The sequence below is a fragment of the Larus michahellis genome, chromosome 9, assembly GCF_964199755.1.
Source record: "Larus michahellis chromosome 9, bLarMic1.1, whole genome shotgun sequence".
NCBI classification, from domain to species: domain Eukaryota; kingdom Metazoa; phylum Chordata; class Aves; order Charadriiformes; family Laridae; genus Larus; species Larus michahellis.
Genome location: NC_133904.1, coordinates 37424628 through 37443421, shown reverse-complemented (window position 1 = coordinate 37443421; position 18794 = coordinate 37424628). Strand labels below are relative to the sequence as shown.

Genomic DNA, 18794 nt, shown 5'->3' with positions numbered 1-18794 from the left:
CGGCTCCCAAGAGAGTCGTAACTTTGGACCAGGCTGAGAGTAAGGGATCTGATCTTGCTTTTTCACTGCGTACAGTCACGGAGTCAAGTTTCTGTTCTTTCACAGGAGAAAGGAAGCTGAAACTCTTCCTTCATCTGCTCCCGCCCAGCTTTCAGCAAAATCAGACAGAAGCCAAGGCACTGGGCTTGGTGTCTCAGGGGGCCTGCAGTTTTCTTATAGTGCTTATAAGAATAGTTTTGCTAATAGTTTATGTTAAAACTATGTTTTAGTTACTTTTTAAAATGAATGAAAGTGATTAAATCTTGACATCTGTAATTGCCTGACTTTGTGCTCTGGCTGCAGCTTTTTCCTCCTTTGGAAGCCTGTGAGCAGGACATGCGCCTTGCTGCCTGTGGTAAATAACCTCCCTTTCTGTATCCGAAGCAATCTGGAATAATTTTTGCTGTGGAGGTGGCTGGGTACCACTTGTCCACCACCTGCTCAGTCCTTTCCAGCTCTGTGGGCCGTTTTTAAACAGCAGTTTGCCGCAGCCAGTGTGGTTTACCAGGGCATGGCCCATCAGCTCCGGAGGGCTAGGTGAGGCACAGGGACCCATGACAGCTTTTTCAGCTGCGTTCCCTTCCTCACTGCAGTTGGAGGACATTCCCCTAAATCTCTGCACAGACTTTTAAGGGGGAAAAGCTGGGCCAAAGCCTAAGCCCTCTGTATGCTGAGGTCTTACCAAGGTTTTCTTCCCTGGTATGAGTCAAATCTATCACTTAGCCAGATGGCTCTGCAGGCGCTATCCTGTCTTAGCTCCACAAGGGAGAGTGTGTCCTCTGCAGGGCTTACCCCATCCGCTCGTCCCCAGCCCCCCTGGATGCACACTGTGCCGTCACTGGAGCGGATGCTACTTGCAGCAAAAAGTGGAAGGCGACTCTTCTTCCACTGTTGAGGGACAGTGGCCTTGCTGTCCCTCGCTGCTGAACTTAGAGGAGCCCGAGAGTCATCTGTACACAGGGGTATTTCTCTGCAGGGATGGCAACGGCACTGATAGCTTGCTCCACGGCTTGACTGTGACCACTGCAGAGCCAGCCGGCTAAGTGATAGATTTGACTCATAATGGGGAAGAGAACCTTGGTGAGACCTCAGTGTACAGCAGGAAGGGACACAGTGATTCAGTAGGGGCTGCTTGTCACATCAGGGTTGACCGGGTGACTCTGTGCTTTTGCTTATGGAGAACCTGTCCTTTGAACGAGCTGCGAGGCGACAGTGTGACCACTCGTGGTCACATACTGTGTGGTGGGGCTGGGAGGGTTTGTTACCTCCCCTGGGGTAATACATGTCACCTGCCTTACCTCTGGCAATGGCAGCCACCAGAAGGCAGTCGTCATGCCTTGCACAGCCCAGGCGAGGGGCGAGCTTGGGGCAAGGCTGGTCCCATGGCACTGCTGCCATGCCTGCGGCCCCGGGGGCTCTGTTGGAGATAGCCTAAAATCGGTCATGTTCATCTGTGGATTTTTCTTTTTTTTCTGGAAATATTGTAAATGTGAAGTCATCCTTAGCAAAACAGGGTCTGTTTGTTTTCCAGACCTTTCACGGAGGAGCTGAACTGCGAGGACCATGCTCTGCCTGGGGGAGCGTAATTCTAAATGAAAGAAGGAGAAGGGGAAAACACCCTGTGAAGAAGGGGATTTTTCCTTCTGGTGCGTTGGGGGATCTTTGCAGGGAAGTGCCCTCTTTGTCGCAGGAGTGGCCGGAGCGGGTTGCTCAAGCCTTGCGCCTGGTGGGTTTCTCCCACCCTTGGATGCTGTCAGGAAAAGCTGTCACACGGCAAACGTCATTTGAGGGAGGAAGCCCGAATTTCACGGTGCATTTCCTATTCCCTGCAGACGAGGCCCACGGAGCGTTATGATGCCTTTCGGGACACCTTTCGGAGGGGGACCCGAGGAGGGGCGGGCGGGGACCCCCCCGCGCCGCGATCTCCCCACGCAGCTGCCTTAAAACACAAGATTCGCCCCCAGCCGCCCGCCCCGCGCTCCGAGGGGGCCGCCGCAGCCGGGCGGGCGCAGCCAATGGGCGCGGCGGGCGGCGGAGTGACGACACGGGCCGGGGCGCGGCGGCGCGTCCCGGCGGCGCGCCCGGCGATTGGCGCGCGGCGGCGGCGGCGCGGGGGGGACGGGCCGGGCCGGGCGCGCGGCAGATGGGCTGCGCCCGGGGGGGGCCCGCGGCGGCGGCGGGGGACGGGGACGGCCGGTGCAGCATGACAGCGGGAGCTGCAGGTAACGGGGCGTCGGGGCGGGCCGGGAGCGGCCGGCGGAGCCTCGCCTCGCCCGGGGCCGCCCGCGGAATGCGGTGCCCGTGGCCGTGCGCGCGGCGCCCCGTCTCCTCCCCCGGTCGGGGGTGGAGGGTGGCGTGCGGCCGCGGGGAGGGCTGGGCCGCTCCGTTCGCCGGGTTGTCTGTGGGGTTCCTCTGCCGTCAGTGACACCTGTGTTACGGGGCAGCCGCCGCCTCGTCTGTAAATGGAGACCGGTGTCTTGCGGGAGGGAGCTGCCGGCGCGGCCGCCAGCCGCAGAGCCGCCCGCGGGTCTGAAGTTGTCAGCGCCGACACCGGCCATAAAGGCTGCCGTGGTGTGTGTGTTCCCCATCTTCCAACAATGCGGTCTGCTGGGCTGCGCTTCTGCAGCGGACTGAGAAATTCTGGGCTATAAATAACTCTGCCGCTTTCTTTTTTTTTAAAATACTGTTTATTGGCAGCACGCATCCGATTGACCCCTTTAAAAACGCCTGCTAAGTTTCTCCTGAGATCCATTCAGTGAAGGGTGGTCTCTCCCCTGCGCATGCATGGTGGTGCCTGATGCCACACCGAAGCCGGTCCCTGTGCTGGGTTGTCCCTTTGTCCCAGACTTGTACACCAGCCAGCCGAGGAAGTGCTCCAGTGCGATGTCTGCCTGCTTCAGGCGTCCCTCCTCCCGTGGGGGATGCTCTCAGCGCCAGTGCCCCCTTTTTGGTCATTCACACAGTTTTCAGATCCAGTTTCCACCAGTGCCAGAAATGAACCCTGTTTTAAAAACAGTGATGTATTTAATGTAGAAGGTTGAGGGAATTCAGATGGGAAAAGCCATGGCTTCAAAGTGAGCAACATCTGAAAGAGATTGTGGGCCCCAGCTGGAAAGAGTGGGGCTATTTCTAGACTTGCAACCCAAAAGGGTGTCGAGGGGGGCTGGATTTTGTCTCTCCCTGTGTGGCTCCATTTGCTGGGGGGGCCACAACGTGTCGGAGTGAACAGACTGGTTACCTGTGTGGAGTTTGTCAGGCGCCCCTAAAACCTCCATTCCCCTCATCCCCCTGATGCCCCACCTGCCCCAGTTTGACGCCGTGCAAAGATTGTGGGAAAGGGGAGTCTGCTTTTTGTTTTCCTTCTGGGCACAGTCGGTGCTGACGTTCAGTGCAGGGAACCAGGAGGCCGGAGATCAAAGTGGGCTTTGCTGAGCGACTTTCGGGCTGACACGGATCACCCCGGACTAAGGAGGAGGAAGACGGGGGAGGCCGCAGGGCTGGAGCCAGGCTGCTACCTACCTGCCCGAGAGGGAAGAGGGAACAAAATGCTGCGGCCAGAGAGGATGATGAGATGAGATCTTCTCCCCTGGCTCCTCCTCTTGTGTGAATCCACCTTCTCCGTGGCTGTCAGGCGGGAAGGAGGGGGCCCGGGCATAGCTTTCAGGCGGCAGGAGCAGCCTGGGAGGAGGCTGCTAGTGGGAGAATGGGGGTGAGAACGTAGCCCCGGCCAGGGTGACTGCAGGAGGGCAGGCCGGAGGGGACCATCATGTCCCCAGAGCAGGAGCTGGTGCGGGGCCTGCTGGCAGGGAGCAGGCCATCCATGCAGAAGTGGCACCGGGGATTTTCAAGCACCTTTGCCCCATCTCTTGTGGAAGTGGGGCATGTGGCTGCGGAGGAGCCTCATGCTTCCAGGAAAGGTGGTCAGTCAGGTTACCCAATGGCGTGGGCAGAAAACAAAGTAAATCAGGAATTGGGGGTAACTGGTTTTAGGACTGGGTCATGGGCTGGTGGATTTTTCAAGGCTGGCGTGTGAAGGTTGCCATGTGCATGGAGGGGAAGGATTGCCCTGAGCCTGGGTTTTGTGTGGTAAGCACAGGGCTGGCGAGGGACAGCCATACTTGCAGCTGCACTGGTTGGAGCTGCCTTCCTTGAGTATGGGACTGGGCAGAGGGATGGGGGGGCTGGGTTTGGCGCGGGGGGGGCTGGCTTCATGGGTGGGAGGCTGCAGGCAGCTGCCTCTGGACTGCAGAGCAGTTCGTGCTCTGAACCGAGACCTGCATGGGTGGCATTTCTTCACTGAGTGACTCTGGATAACTAAAAGTAAGTCTCAGTAGCTCGTGCGAGCCCTGAGCTCCTGTTACAAGATTAAGTTTCCAGCCTCACAGGCCACCGCTTGCAGCAGCAGCAACAGTTCGGGAGGCAGCTGTGGCAGCAGTGCCACAGCAGGCAGTACCCAGGGTGAGCTGCTTTGGTTGTCACAGGCCCTGTGCTCGGGCCTTGCTCACCTCGGGGCTTTAGCATGAGCGTGCGAGCTTCTTGTAGGGAATGTCTGATGGGGGCTTTGTCTCCTCTAAACTAACATGCCCAAAGAGACTGCGTAGGGGGGGTCCCGCAGAAGTTGGCAGGTGTTTTGCTGTTGGCTACCATGAACTCCACCTCTCCAAGTACATCGTTCACTGGGCAATGTCTCTGTAAGGATCTGACCAAAACTTGGTGTTTCAAAGTGTGTGGGAGTTGGGGTCCAAATTATCCTGTGTGTCCTGAGCCAGCTCACAAGGTCTGGAAAAACAAAAGTTGGCACAAGAGGTTGTCTTCCTCCACCCCACGTATTTCTTTGCGACTTCTGTGACTATGGTTACGGCGATAGGTGAGACAAATTCAGCTCTGCACCATATTGTTTGCCATAACAAACCTGGCTCCTGTGCTAGCCGTGTCCTGGCCTGGCAGTGTTTGCTCCTAGAGGAGAGCCGGTTTGTGGTGATAGTCCCATTTCAGTTCCTGTTCCCTCTGCCTGGAAGCTTTCTCCTCTTTTTCTTTTAATACTTTAATTGTGACTGTGGATCCAAATGTTCTGGAGATACCAGTGTTCTGGGATCAAAAACAGCCTGGAAGCTGGAGGCCTTTCAGATCTACCTTCAACTCCTCCTTGATTTTAGCCGTGTCTGCACAGACTGGTCAGAGGGGAGATGCTTCTGCTCTGATTGGACTCCCTGTGACTTTGGGACACTAACACTGTTGTCAGTTTGTGCCTAGCCGGTTCAAGTACTAATTTCTGTTCCTTGCTGTGCTACACAGGGGGCAGGTGGGAGCCCACTGTGATCTTTCTCTTTCATTACCTGCCTTAGCTCCTGCTTAAGGTGCTTGAAGCTTTTCCCCCAGGAATTTAATGGGCAGGGGGAACAGACTGAGTGGGTGGGGAGGGCAGCAGTAGGAAGGGGAGAGAGAAACATGAATTACCTTTCACTTGCAGAAATAAACCTTGTACTCACCAATACTACTTTGTTTTTAGATAGCATTTCCCCCCTGCAGCTCTATTTTGCTTTGTACCTTTCAGACACAAATAGTTGAGCTTGCGTATCTTCTGTTTCTTCTATGTTTACTTTGATTTGCCTGATACTTGAAGAATGGCATTAGGCTGAGTGGTAATTGGTAGGTCTCACTGGGCTTGGGTCAGCACAGGTGGAGATGATGTGAATGTCTTGTCTCAGACCTGCTGTCGCTGGTGTGTCTCCTGCTCCTGGCAGTAATTCTATAATGGGAAAATACAATAAAAGTATCTGTGGTTTTCTAGTGGCTTGTCTCAGCGCTTTGAGTTTTGGAGATCGTTTCCAGGTGAACATTAGCACTCTGTTGGGGATAGCAAAGGGACTTTTCATTTTGCATTTTTAATTGGACAGGTGCAACTTAGCTTTGGCAGTGCTCTGTTTATGACTTGGCCTGTTGGGTTTCCTAAGACTGGACACTGGGCCGCAAGGTGTCCCTCACCTCGTCAACCAAGCAGTGTGGGACATGGCAGGTGGGCACCCCTTGCTCTGGGCAAGCAGCGTGGCATCCACCCAGTCAGTCCCACTGACTGTCATCCAAGAAGCCTATGATCTTGTTGATGCAGTCTCATGTCCCCAGCTACTAGAGCTCTTGACCCCAGGAAGCCCTGCATTAAGTATTCAAGGATAAAGCAGTGGTGTTATATATTCAATGGGCTTATTTCCCAACATTATTTTTTATTGTCAGTTGCTTATCTAGTAGTGTATTGGCAGATGCAACTGACTCTTGACTGATCCAGAGCAAAGCCCGTCTCTGCCCTGGAGTCTTTGCTGTCAGTTGCACAGTTTGAATAGTTAGCACAGCTTCTGTGTGACAATGCTGGTTTTGGGGCTCCCTGTGTAGGGGGGAGAGGTGCAGGACACTCCAGCACTGTATAAGACTTACAAAGATGGGAAATGGCAAAATTAAGGTAGAATACACCTCCTTTACTCAGTCTGCCCTGGTCGTGTGTACTTTTTTATTATTATCAGAAGCAAATTAAGGCAATTTGGATCCCAAAACATGTGTTCGAGGAATCTTTGGGCAAGTTTTACATGTTTTTTCATAATCCTAAAGGCAAAATGGTGCTTTCTCAGAGAAAGTGAAACATATTCTGATATGACCCCTTGACTTCTGAAAGTGATACCTTGCACATGGACCAGTGATAGCAGTGCGTTGATCCAGCTTGCTGCACACGCATGTGCTTGCTTTTCCCGCAAGACAGTGTACTGCAGTGTCATTTTTGTCCAGCCTTAGATCCCCTGAAACAAACTGCCATTTCAACATTGCAGTACAGCACAGACTCCAGAGCTGGACCATTCTCATTTTCTTTCTAATCCTCAAATGTGGAAAATGCTCTGGCACCTTAGCAGGCTCACCGTTGCTTTGCAGGGTGTATGCGCAGTTGGCTGCACGTGATTAGGGGAGTACTAAAACATTTTCTTGTCATGTCACCTGAGTGTGCTCGTTTCTCCCGAGAGTGCTGTTGAAGGGGCAGCAGCTGTGTGGTCCCCCAGTCCCTGTCCTTCTGCTGGCGTGAATAAGTTGCTGTTTGCTTTATTTGGGAAGGGCACTGGAAAGTACTTTTGTGTGTGTCTCAAGGGGAGTGAAAGGCCTAATGTTTTCCATTTTCTGTCTCCTCCTTCTCTATTCCCTATTGTGAAGGAGAAAATCCTCCAGATGAGAAATTTTCCAGGCGCTTCCCTGCAGAGAATTTTGATTCAACCTGCAGTGCCCAGATGCCAGCTCATATTTATCAGGTGCACCCAGCCACTCCCCAGGTGAAACATGGGGCTGCTGGTGCATAGTAAACCTGAGAGGGAAGAATGGCAGTCACACAATTAAATCCTGGGCATATGCTAAAACTGTTTTTAATGTCTCCTGCCCTCACGGGCAGAAGATTGTGGACTTGGATTTGGAATGCTCTTGAAGTGTCACCAGAAGAGCTGTCAAATGTGTGCATGCAGAAATGGAGGCTTGGAAAATGCCTTTAATTGTGATTCCACTCTGCACAACACAGATTGTCATGCTTTGAGCTCAGGTTTGTTTGTATCAGGGACAGACATTGATACCACAGCTCCTATTGGGGCATGAATATTTCAACAACTGAAACGATGCCTGCCTGCTCCAGAAAAGAGCTGCTTACATCCTCGTTTGATCTTTTTAGCAAGCCTAGCCAGCTCAGGTTGGCATCCTGGTTATTTATTTCCTACAGGTATGGTCTCTGTTAGCTGTGCTGTGCTTTGACTCTCCTCTCTTCATTCCAAAGGCTCTGGGAACTCAAGTTGGGAAGAGGTGAGATTTCTAGCAAGAAAAAAAGACTAAAGCAGCTAGAATTTGCTCCCTATTTTCTTTCTTTTTGAGGAGGCACCTTGCACTTTGTAGGATGTGTGGACCAGAAAGAGGTGGGGTAATATTTGGAAGTATCTAAAGTGGCAATCCATGGGCACAACCTTCTCCTTTCATTTCTGCCCCACATCCTGCACCACACCTTCTCTCCGTGCTCTTATTCTCTCTCCACGTCTTCTTGCACTAGGGGAATGCAGAATCCTCCTCTCTAGTGGCATTAATGAATAATATTAAGCACTTCAGAAGGAATAAGCTGAGAGTGGAGCCTTATTCTTTTCTGCAGTATATTAACAGTTCATGCACAGAAAGTGTGTCTTGAACCCTTCTTTTTGAAAGCTATAGTGATACTGAAATGCTGGAACTCCTGGTACCATTGTGTGTTTCCAAAGTAAAATGCCTCCAGAGTATCTAATTAGGGGGCACTTCCTACAGCCCTGATCCGTAACGAAGGCAGCGAGAACTTTTGAGCAACTTGCTCTTCAGGGCATGCCCTCTCTTCTCCTATGGTCTGTGGAGCATGCTGAACACGCAGGGTGAGTGCCAGGCTCCTTCATGTAATGAGGACAAGCAATAGGAGTCTGGGTATGAGGTAGTTTTCTGGTTCTAGGTCCTTAGTGTGTGGTAAGACCTCTCTCCTCTTCCTTAGTGAGCAGCAGCATGTGCATGAAGTTTCTAGGCCCACAGATGATGCAAGAGCTCAGTTACCCGATTCTTGAGTATTTTATTTTTTGAGCTGTATTTCATGGTGTTTGCATTGCTGATCCCAGCAGAATGGCAGAGTTTGACCTCGTGGGTACAGCGGAACACGTGTGATTCTCTGTTTGAGGAATACATCTGTTGGAGTGGTTATCCTGAGTATAATTGCCTGTGTACCAGAACAGAAGTTACACATCGAGAGTTCTAGCTACGTATGGACCCCAGGAAGCAGTCTGGTGAACATAATCTTAAAGTCAACCCACAGTAGGACTTTTGGGCAAGGAGAGGGAAAAATCGTGCTCTTAGATATTGCAAACAGCCTCTAAAGCATAAGTTTTCATTAGACTGATGGCTTTTGTTGGTGGTGTCATTAGGCAAAAGATGCTTTGCACTGGTCTGTCCTGCAGTGTTAGCGAGACACTACGTTGCGATCCATGGAGCTGGCCGTGTCTGGCCACTGGTCCCCCTTGGCACAGAGAGGGCGGCTCAGGCTGGCCCAGGCTTATCCTCCCAGAGTGCTCACCTGAGTTCTGAACGTTGGTGCCAGAAGGCGGTGAGCAGCAGGTGCACGCTTCAAGAATTTTTCTTTACTCAGAGGATCTCAAAGCATATTTTCTGTGAAAACTGGTTTAAAGGTTTACAATAAATGGCTAAAAGTCAGGCCTGGAGAAAAACCAGGCCTGTGTTAACGCAGGGTCTGACTGCTGCAGGGGGGCTGGGTGCCAGGTTGAGTCCTGTCAGACACACTGCAAACACAAGGATGAAGTCAAATGTCCACAGTCATCAGTAGAGCACTGGCAGAGCAATGCAAGATATCAGTTAGATGCAAACATGATTGAATTTTTGTGTCCTGAACTTGCTGTGGGAGGCAGTGGTGTTGGTGTAACCAGGGACCTTCCAGACCTAGGCCAGTAGGTGCCCAAATGGTAGAACTTGGGTCCGTGGTGACTCATGAGGACAATTTATGGCAGAACATTGCTTACTTTGTATGTCCTTTTTCAAAGCAGACCTGTGGTGCTAAGGACAGAAGAGTTCTGGCACCCCAAGGCTGCAGGGCTCATTTGAAACATATACACTGAAGGAGGGACACGTTGGATGAAGAATTGCTACTTGTGACATATCAGGTTTTAAACGCATCCGATACAAGGAGCTTGTGAAAGGATCTGTATTCAGGATGTGGCTTGTGCATAGAGCAGAAATGTTCTGGTTGGTGACAGTTTTAAAAGACAAGGCCTCCCCACCCCTGCTCAGCCACCACTGCAGGCCGGTTGCTGAGCCGAGTATTGTAAGGTAGCCGTTACACAGGTGACCACGTAACACAGCGGGATTTATGATGGAAGATGTAGGGACTCTCTGGGGACTGGGGATTTAAAGGCTTTTTAGACACTTTGCACTGCATCTCACTTGTGCGTGTTTGGGAGGGGTGTCCTTGTATGCATGTATATCCTATGCAGACGTATTTTGAGTTGCTGTGTGTTTTGTCTGAATTTAGAAAAGGAGTGATTTGGAGAAAGAATCCTCCAGGAAATGTTGTTTTTGCAAGCATGGGCCTCTTGGCTGTGATTTGGGGGGGAGGAAGGGGTGGGAATGAGGGGGAGGTTCACTGAGGTTTTCTTCTTTTCTTGTAGCATTTTGGGAAAACTCCAGCCAAGGCCCACATACAGTCAAATGAATCAGCCACCCTTTTTGCCATAAGTAATTGGCAGCTCTAGCTGCAATGCAGTTTTGATGTATGGCTAGTACACTTTTTCTTAGTTAATTGAGAAGAAACACTGCAGTAGACGCATGATGTTGAGTTGTTGGTCTTTGTATGGAGTCTTTGAGCTAGTAGGGAGATACTGTAGGCTGCTTCTTGAGAGGCTGGAATTTGCTGCAAATTATATCCCATACTCTAGTCTGAAGGCAGTCGTTGCTGTTCATCTGCTATAGAAAACACATTTCTTGTTGCATACAAGTGTAGAGGGCACTGTAAGCTGGCACATGGCACTGTTGCTCAGTGCAGGGTTTTCTTGGAAGAGTCTCATTTTATAACAACTTCAAGAGAATATTCATGTTCTCAGATGAGTGACTGTTCTTGTGCTGACAAATAAAGCATTTTTGGCCTTCTCATATTCCTGTAACAAAATGAAATTCACTTGTTTTCTAAAGCATCTGGTGCCAATTCAGACTCAGAGCTTTCTGTGTCTGCTGTAAGATTTCCACTGGGCTCGGAAAACTTACCAGACAAGCTCAGCATTCACTACTGGAAGTATCTGGGGTAACTGGAGGGCTTTCTTGTCCTGGAAACAGGACATGTAGCAGTTGCCCTTGGCAGGCTAAGACTTGCCAAATGCCTTTTATTTCCTGTTGGAAGCCTAGTTTTACATGGAAGGACTATATTAGGTACACAACTGTAGTATCTGTTGGTAAATACTGGCTTTAATAACATACGCTTCACTTTAGCTGAATAACAACAGTGAGAGGTGAATGTTGAGCAGGGAAATAAGCGTGCTGTACTGGGGCAGTAACATCAGTGTCCTTTTACAATGTTTTAAATGGTAAATAACATACCTATTATTTTCATAGCATTTGAAAATTCATTAGAAACAAGTCCCTTTGAGGAACCTATAGTCATAAATGTGATTAACTCAGCCTTGGAATTTTAGTCACGGCCAAGGTTTCACTAAATGCTGTTCTAAACAGAGAAAACAAGCCTGGCCTCGAGTTATTCTTTCATGAGATTGCTTCATAGACAGGCAGCATGTGGCCTTTCTCCCTCCAGTTGTTCTGTGGGGGAAGAAAACATTCAAAGAAAGCACAGACGTTAAGTCTTCACAGGGGGCAAATAAAATGGTTGGCTCCATAGCATTTGCACCTGAAATGAAAACACAAAAGTAGCTATTTTTGCCCTATGCCTTTCTAGGGGGCGGAAGGGACTCTTAGGTGTCTGAAGACGCAAACACATAGAAAGCAGAATGGCATCTCCTTTCCATGCATACTTACCTGAACAACATTGCTGCTTGTTCGGTTCAATGTGTTATGTGTGTCTGGAGAGATTATATCCAGGCCAGCTGGGCTGAAGTTTGCTCTTTCTCTCTCCAGTTCACTGGACAAGTGTTTTACGTTTTCTTCAGCATAACTTTAAATGGACATTGTTTTACCCTGTTCTGTAAAGGAGCTGGTATTTCTACAACGCATTCTGTCACGTAAGTAACCTTTTTCTTTTCTGAACAAGGTCATTACATCATGATGCAGTAATCCTCTGCCTGTGGGATAAACCATTCTCTGTCTGTGTCTCTGTCTACTGCTCTTATCTGTGTTTGTTCTTTCTTAAAGTGTGCACAGGGGGAGGAGAAATGAGGGGAGAGTAGAAGTTTTGATTCTGGCCTGTTAAACTATGTTTAGAGAGAATAATGCATGGGTTGTCAGATGCAAAGGGCTGTTGTCTCACAGAGCTATTGCTTTGATACTTTATCCACAAAGAGAAGTTCCAGAGTCTCAAGTCAGAAGAGCCTGGGGATGAAATTACACCTTTGCCAAGCTCTGACAGGTTAAACTTTACGGAGATGCAGGTAGCAAATTATCCACAGACTGAATTGCAAAGGAGGGCTTTAAAATGGGCTTTAAAAACCTGCTGGGAAGATTGAGTGGATAAAAATAGTTAGTTCTTGTATCCCTCTTTTTGTCTGTAGAGCTAAAAGCAACCTGCAAAGGAAGAACAACGTCATTATCTTGGTCTCAGCCCAGAGGAACCTGGGGGATGGAGCAATGCCACTGTGGGTGAAGCGGGTCTGCACGGGAGCGGCAGCAGGACCCAGCCATCTTGCTGCCTGCCCCATTGTCTGGCCAGTAGACTAAGTTGCCTCCCTGCTTATTGCAGTTTCTAATTTGTCTTGTATGTGTCTGTGTACTTTTTCCCGGTCAGTTTATGCCGCATTATATCATTCATGGCCAGCCTCGGGTGTGCCCGATGAAGTATGGTTCATAACTATTTTTGATTCATTTCTAAAGGGATTAGGTGACGTGGTTGCCTGGACAGCAGGGACTGTACTTGGTGACCCGATGGGTCTCTCCCAGTCCTGTGTTCCTATGTAACATGATGTGATGCCACCTAAACTGCATCAAGATGCCTGTGATGTAATTTCAAACTGTCTGGCCTGAGCGTCAGTGAAGTTAGGGAGGCTGCGCATGTGCAAGATGGGATTGGCTTTGATTATGTCTATTTAGCCCAAATAGTAGGTAGTAGATAGGCAGGGTTTGGTTCAAAATGAAACCAGTTAACTGAGCAGAGAAAGTAGTGCAGATCTATTAGTGGTTGATTCCATCTTTCACCTGCTCCAAGAGGAAATAGCCCATCATATTCTACTGTGCAGCTCCAAGTCCTGTTGCAGATTAAGACAAATAACTAAGTTGAGTCATCTGGTTGTAGTGTCTCAACAAACTACTTAAAAAGATGTCAGGCCCTCATTGTGGGTGGATGTTAAAGTGGCAGAGCTATCAAAGAAACACATCTAGAATCACATGAAGGCTTCACTGTTACTGTCATGCCATACTTTATAGCTGCTCAGAGCATTGCAGTGATAGAGCACGTGTCCTCCAATGTGCACGTGATAGACTCCTGTAGCTGTCAGCAGGACAGGACTATGATGGACACCTTGAAGGGCATGCTGGCGTGGGTACAGTTCTGTGCTCACATGCCTTTACAGCTATCAAAACAGATACGTGCATCAAGTCGCTTGGAGTGCAAGCAGAGGAGCTCAGATTGGGCTGTGCCCACCTGTAGACTTAGCTGTGGCTGAGCAGTCCCTGTCCCAGTCAAAAGGGACACCAGTTAACAGCCACCTTATGATAGTATTTCTATGCTTTGCACTTCTCCCTATTTTATGATATCACACAATCCAAGAGTCTTTTCGTAGAGATTGCATTGCTGACAGCATCTTCATCCATGTCTCAGCTGTGCTGCCTCTGTCGATGAGAATAGGCTCTGTGTAGTTTGGTCCAATGTCACAGTGTTTTAATGGAGGAGGGGAGATTTCTAAATGAGAATTCATTATGCTCTTTTATCGTTGCCTGTTACTAGAAAAATTCTAGCAAATGAATTTGTGCTACTTCATTTGCATTACTGGTTTGCTTCTGCTTAATTCTGGCAGAACCCTTGGACCCAGATTCCAAGGGGATGACCACGTTGTAGGAAAAACATGGTCACAGCAGAACTTCCCAGCCATTAGTGATGACAGTTTTGACTTTTCTACAGGCTAAATTTCAGAGCAGCATTGATTTTTATTTCTTCATGTAACTTGTGATTTGCTGAGTTATAGCTGACAGCAGCTTTTCTGTGTCCTTAAGGGGTCATTCTGCATGTGTGTGTGTGTGTGTTTGAAAACTGCGGAATTACATCTTAAAAAGAAAGTCCTCTAAACATGCTTATCTGAGTGTAATACCTTTCCCTTTGCACTTAGTTTTAAAGCCAAATGTCATGAAAACAACTTTCAGAGCTTTAATGTGGGCTCATAATTTTCTCATTGATGCTATTAATATTGCATGCCCACTTGCTCCATGGCGGGTGTCAGCGCTCGCTAACAGCAGCCATCTGTGAGAAAGGAGCTGCTTCCTGGCGTGGAGTAAAATTTAGGCCAGCTGTGGATGCTGGAACCACATCTTAGAGACTGTCCCTCTGGGTTCTCCCTTCCCTGTGCTTTGCCTGAGACCCCGCACCGAGCAGAATTCCTGGTGCCCAGGATCCCACAGCCTGTGGAGCTGCATTTCTGGGTTAATGTCTGTGCCTCACGCTCTCGAGGCAGAAGGTAGGGCCTGAATTATTACCGCATTGGGCTTGTGCTGTTGTCATTCCAGAAAGCTGATATCCCGCCACTCAAGGGATTCGCCCATTTCAGTCCATTTAACTGTGAAGTAGTTACCAGCAAATTATGCTCTTGTTCAATTTGGGCAATACTTGAAACTCGACATCTCCCCCTGCACCCGTTCAGCACAATGGGTCTAGTGAAACAAGAGAAAATGCAATTGCAACTCTGGCCTGATAGTTTGGGGGAAGCCAGTTTTCCTGTATGTTTTCCTGTGATGTTGGAAAAATCTTATCACTCTGCCTTCTAGCTTTTAATTCCTGGAAATATAAACAGGTTAGAACTGAAAAACAAACTCCAAGCAGCATCCCAGGTAAGTCTTACATATACAGCATGTGTGTTCTGCTACATGTTGAATTGCTTTGGAGTCAGGCTTCAGAGATCTGAATGGATTTTCAAACCTGTGTCAGAGCTCAGTGGTGAGATTACTTTCAGCAAAAAAATAATCTGTCAGTACTGTTCTCTAAGTCTGCGTTAACTGTCTTACTAGGGGTTTCATGACACATCTGCTCTCACAGAGGCCAGTCCTTATGAAAAATAATGGCCTTTGGCCAAATCCTGCCTCCAGTTATGTGGTCTGACGTCACAGAATTTAATTCACAGAATTGAGGTTTATAAAGTAGCTGTGTTTAATAACTGCAATAGTTCTCATCTTGATGGTGACGCATAAATAGCATTTGCAAGAGGAACATGGTCTCAAGATTTCTGCCATTTCCCAGTGCACATTCCTCCTTTCTATAGCTTCCTTTCAAAGTCCTTTCCCTCTCACAAGGTTTCTTTTCTCAAACAGAGTTCTTGGGACGGGTGTTTTGCAGATGGCTGTAGGCATAGGCCAGTCACTGAGAAAAGGGCTTCTACCCTGGAGGTGCTTCCTTATAGACAGGGAAAAGAATGGATGGTTCTGCTGTCCGAGCGGCCTTGAGAAGAATAGAAACTTATTTCTTTGAGGGCAAGTGGACGTTCTGCAAAGACTTAGGAAGTGATTCATCTCTGTTTACACAGTCTGCAGTATCAGCTTGTCAGACTGGGATCGTATGTTGCACTTTATGATATAATGCCCCTGAATGTGAATCATATCAAGGCACTCTTACAGTTTGCAGCAGCCAAAGTTATATTAGTGCTGACGATAATTGCTAAAAGAGTATCATGATCTACCTGGGTAATCATGACTGGGTTCTATCAGTAACACTGAACACTCATCTTCTGATAAAGGCCGCACCTTGCAACTGTTGTAAAACTTTGCTGAGCTGGGAATGGTACAAGCCCAGAGAACTAGCACAAGAATCTGCCTTGGTGGCCGGTCACATAACTGGCCACATGTAAATGTGGCCCACATGTGTGGGATCAGAAGACAGATTAGGCTAGACCTGGGTTTATACTTTTCTTCCTCAGACTTCTCTGTTATAGAAATCAGTGGAAGTACTCAAAGGCAAAGAGTCAGAGAAACTTCTCTTTTAGCTCACAGGTCGTCAGAGATTTGTATTACCTGATATGAATCCTGGTTCAGACTTAAAGGAATGCAGTCCCAGATGGTTCAGCAGCTCCCAATTTTTCCATTGCAAATACCAGAACTATGGTGATTTCTGGGGGGAGGCCAGGGCCTGAAATGGGCTGTAGAAGCACCAGTAGCTGTCTCAGTTGTGTAGGTGGGTTCTTGATATTGAAGATGTTAACTTTGGACAGGCTCCATAAGTCTAAGTAACTGCTGCCTGGCAGGTAAGTGTAAGTATTTGCTGTCCACAATGGATGGTGAGACATGTGCAACTAGAGCTGGATTCTCACAGGAGCTGAGTACTACTGCCTTCTGCGTGCAGTAGTTTCTCTGCTGCATTACTGAATGCTATCATATTCTTTGAAAGCAAATAAATTAAGTTCTACTTGTGGTTGGCAAGAAATTTATGGATAAGATGTTCAGCGCAGGAATTTTGTTTTAAGGAAGTCCAGGGAGTCACTGCAGCAATGGTACAGATTCAGGTGGAGGCCTTGCGTGAGGCACAAATGGGCTGTGCAGTGAGGTCTGGTAGCGTCTTCTGCTCAGGCTGGTGTTTCTTTCTGAATGAAGATTGAGGTGAGCTCCGTTTTGCTAAAGAGAACACGGAGGCTCTCTGTTTCATTGGTAGATGCTGTTTGTTGTCTCCTTCATAAAATCCTCGACAGAAGAAAGAATTCTTCATGGCGAAAAGTGCTCATGCCAAGTAAAACAACAAGAGGTAGTGGCTTGAAATAGAGTTAAAGATTTCTAGGAGAAGCACGAAGTGTATTCTGTTTTCAATGCATGCCTTATTACCACATCTTAGATATTCCTTGATAACATTTCTAGTCAGCAGGCCCTTATCCATTCTCTACCAGTATTAGTTGCTGCTTAATGACATATAATTATATTGGTTCTTTATCACTCAACTTGCCAAGTCGTTTATCTCTTGGTAGGAAGGATGGAGAGGAGAATTTATAGCCTTTCTGTCTCTTCATGTTCTGCAACGCAAATGCACATTTTGCCAAAGCCTTGGGGAAAGTGCATTATCTGAAATTGCAGGCGATTGCACACCTAGAAATAGGGGTGTTGCACACTGCCTGCACTGATAATCTAGCTGAGTCCTTTTAATACCATGTTACTCCATATCCACAGAGTTTGGTAAAAAGGAGATCAGTGAGCTGGATAATAAACAGTAATTTCTGATGTGTGCATGTACAGCACTCACATGCACGTAAATGAGCTTTTTGACAGCTGTTGCCAGCAAGTTATCAAAGCAGGTTTTTTACTGAGGCTAGATAGGTAAAGAGCAGAGGTGTATAATTCCTGGGGCACCAGAACAAGTGCAGTGTTCTCTTCCAGGGTATAAGGTGACACTGCAGCTAGAGGGGAGCTGGTCTCCCCTCCGTTGTCCATGGAAGTCAGTGTGGGGCAGCTGCTCACCAAGGCACTTGCTGCTGGGAGGGGGCTGTGTCTTGTGCTGATGGACATGCTGGAAAAGCAGACTTGGGTGCATCTTCGAGAACTGCAAGCACAGCTTTGGCTGCAGAGTAGATGCTTCTTTGATCGTCTAACTTACAAAGAAGGCAATCCATCCTGTCAGTCTGGGAGGAGGAAGTTCTGGGCTTGTCAGAAAAGTGTCAGCAGCTCAACTGATTCAGTTATAAATCACTTGCTTCGAGTGGTGTGGACACTCAGTGTAAACGTGCTTGTGCAAATTCCAGCCTTTGCTTTGATCTATTTTGTGCAGTTGGATTGTCAAATTAAGTAATACTGGCTGCTGAAAGAGTTAGGTCTGCTTTAGATGTGTTGGCATTAAAGTTTAGATTGTAATAAATCACTTTCTAAGGAGAGTCTGGCTGGTGTCTTCTGTGTTGTCAGTTTGGGTGAAGAAGCTGAAGGGAAGGCTGATGAGTTCCAGTAGACCCAAGTCCTGGTAGTCCTCTCCTCCCCTCTGGTGGGAGTTACCGCTCTCAGAGCCAAGTTGCAAGAATGTGTGCTGCTTCCTTTGTCACTGCGGGGTTGGAAAGTTAGCCCAAGTGCCTTCAGTGGCACTTTAAGATGAGTCAGCAGATGCTACGTACAAGTGGTGTAGTACAGACACATCCTCTCTTCTGCCAGCTTTTCTGGGTGAACAGTAGTTTTTGGCAGAAGGGCTTCTTCAGATAGTTTCATGGGGCAGAGTCATGTCACAGGGCCGCATTTGCACGTTAAGAGCGTGTGGCCCTGTGCCCTCCATCTCCAGAGCTCTCTTAAAAGGTTTTAGGCCAAGATCATCACTCGCTTGTTATAACTCACATGCTGTGCTTGGAAGAACTGATTCGTGTGGAGTCCAGCATCTCAGATTCATAGGAAGGACAGATCCAAGTTCCCTGTGGCCTGTGTGTTGGAGAGCCACGATAATAATGGGAAATGACAGCAATACCTCACCTTCTACCTTTTCCAAGCACTATCCAGCCATTAACTAATTAATAATCTACACAGAATGCCTGGGAGGTGGCCAGCAGGCTGGTTCATTGTTGGAGGAAGGTTGATTGGAGATTCTAACGTCCTTGGACTCTTGATGGCCTGGTCACTGTGTGTGCACAGCACCGCTTACAGGTAAGTGGAACCTGAGCTCTTTCCCTATCGTAGGGCCAGGTCAGAAACAATTTTCTCTTCTATATCTCCCTGGCACTAAGACCTTTTAAAGCTTTTCAGAAAAGAGTGGGAGTGGAAGAAATGTTATTAAGAAGTTTTCACAAAGGAGTGGAAAAACTGTTCCAGGGGAATCTGGTTCCCCTGCCAGGATACTTGACAGGCTGGTGCCTGTGTTGGACCTGGGTTTCCAGCCCCAAGTCCACACTTTCTTCAGCTGCTCTCTAAGGGAACAGAAA

At 48.4% G+C, this 18794-nt stretch overlaps 1 protein-coding gene across 6 annotated transcripts in view; it reads left to right on the top strand.

Annotated features, from left to right (window-relative positions):
- PAK3 (p21 (RAC1) activated kinase 3) overlaps positions 1–18794 on the top strand; it is a 149881-nt gene that overhangs the window by 61704 nt on the left and 69383 nt on the right. Inside the window, exons 1-2 of one of the 6 annotated variants that reach the window (XM_074602080.1) lie at positions 2146–2261; positions 11689–11792. The exons of 2 other annotated variants lie outside the window; for them this stretch is intronic. The gene's annotated coding sequence lies outside the window, so the exon portion shown is untranslated. Of the gene's footprint in view, positions 1–2129; positions 2262–11688; positions 11793–18794 lie in introns of those variants that run through there. 3 more of the 6 variants (XM_074602079.1, XM_074602078.1, XM_074602083.1) reach the window with 3 other exon arrangements.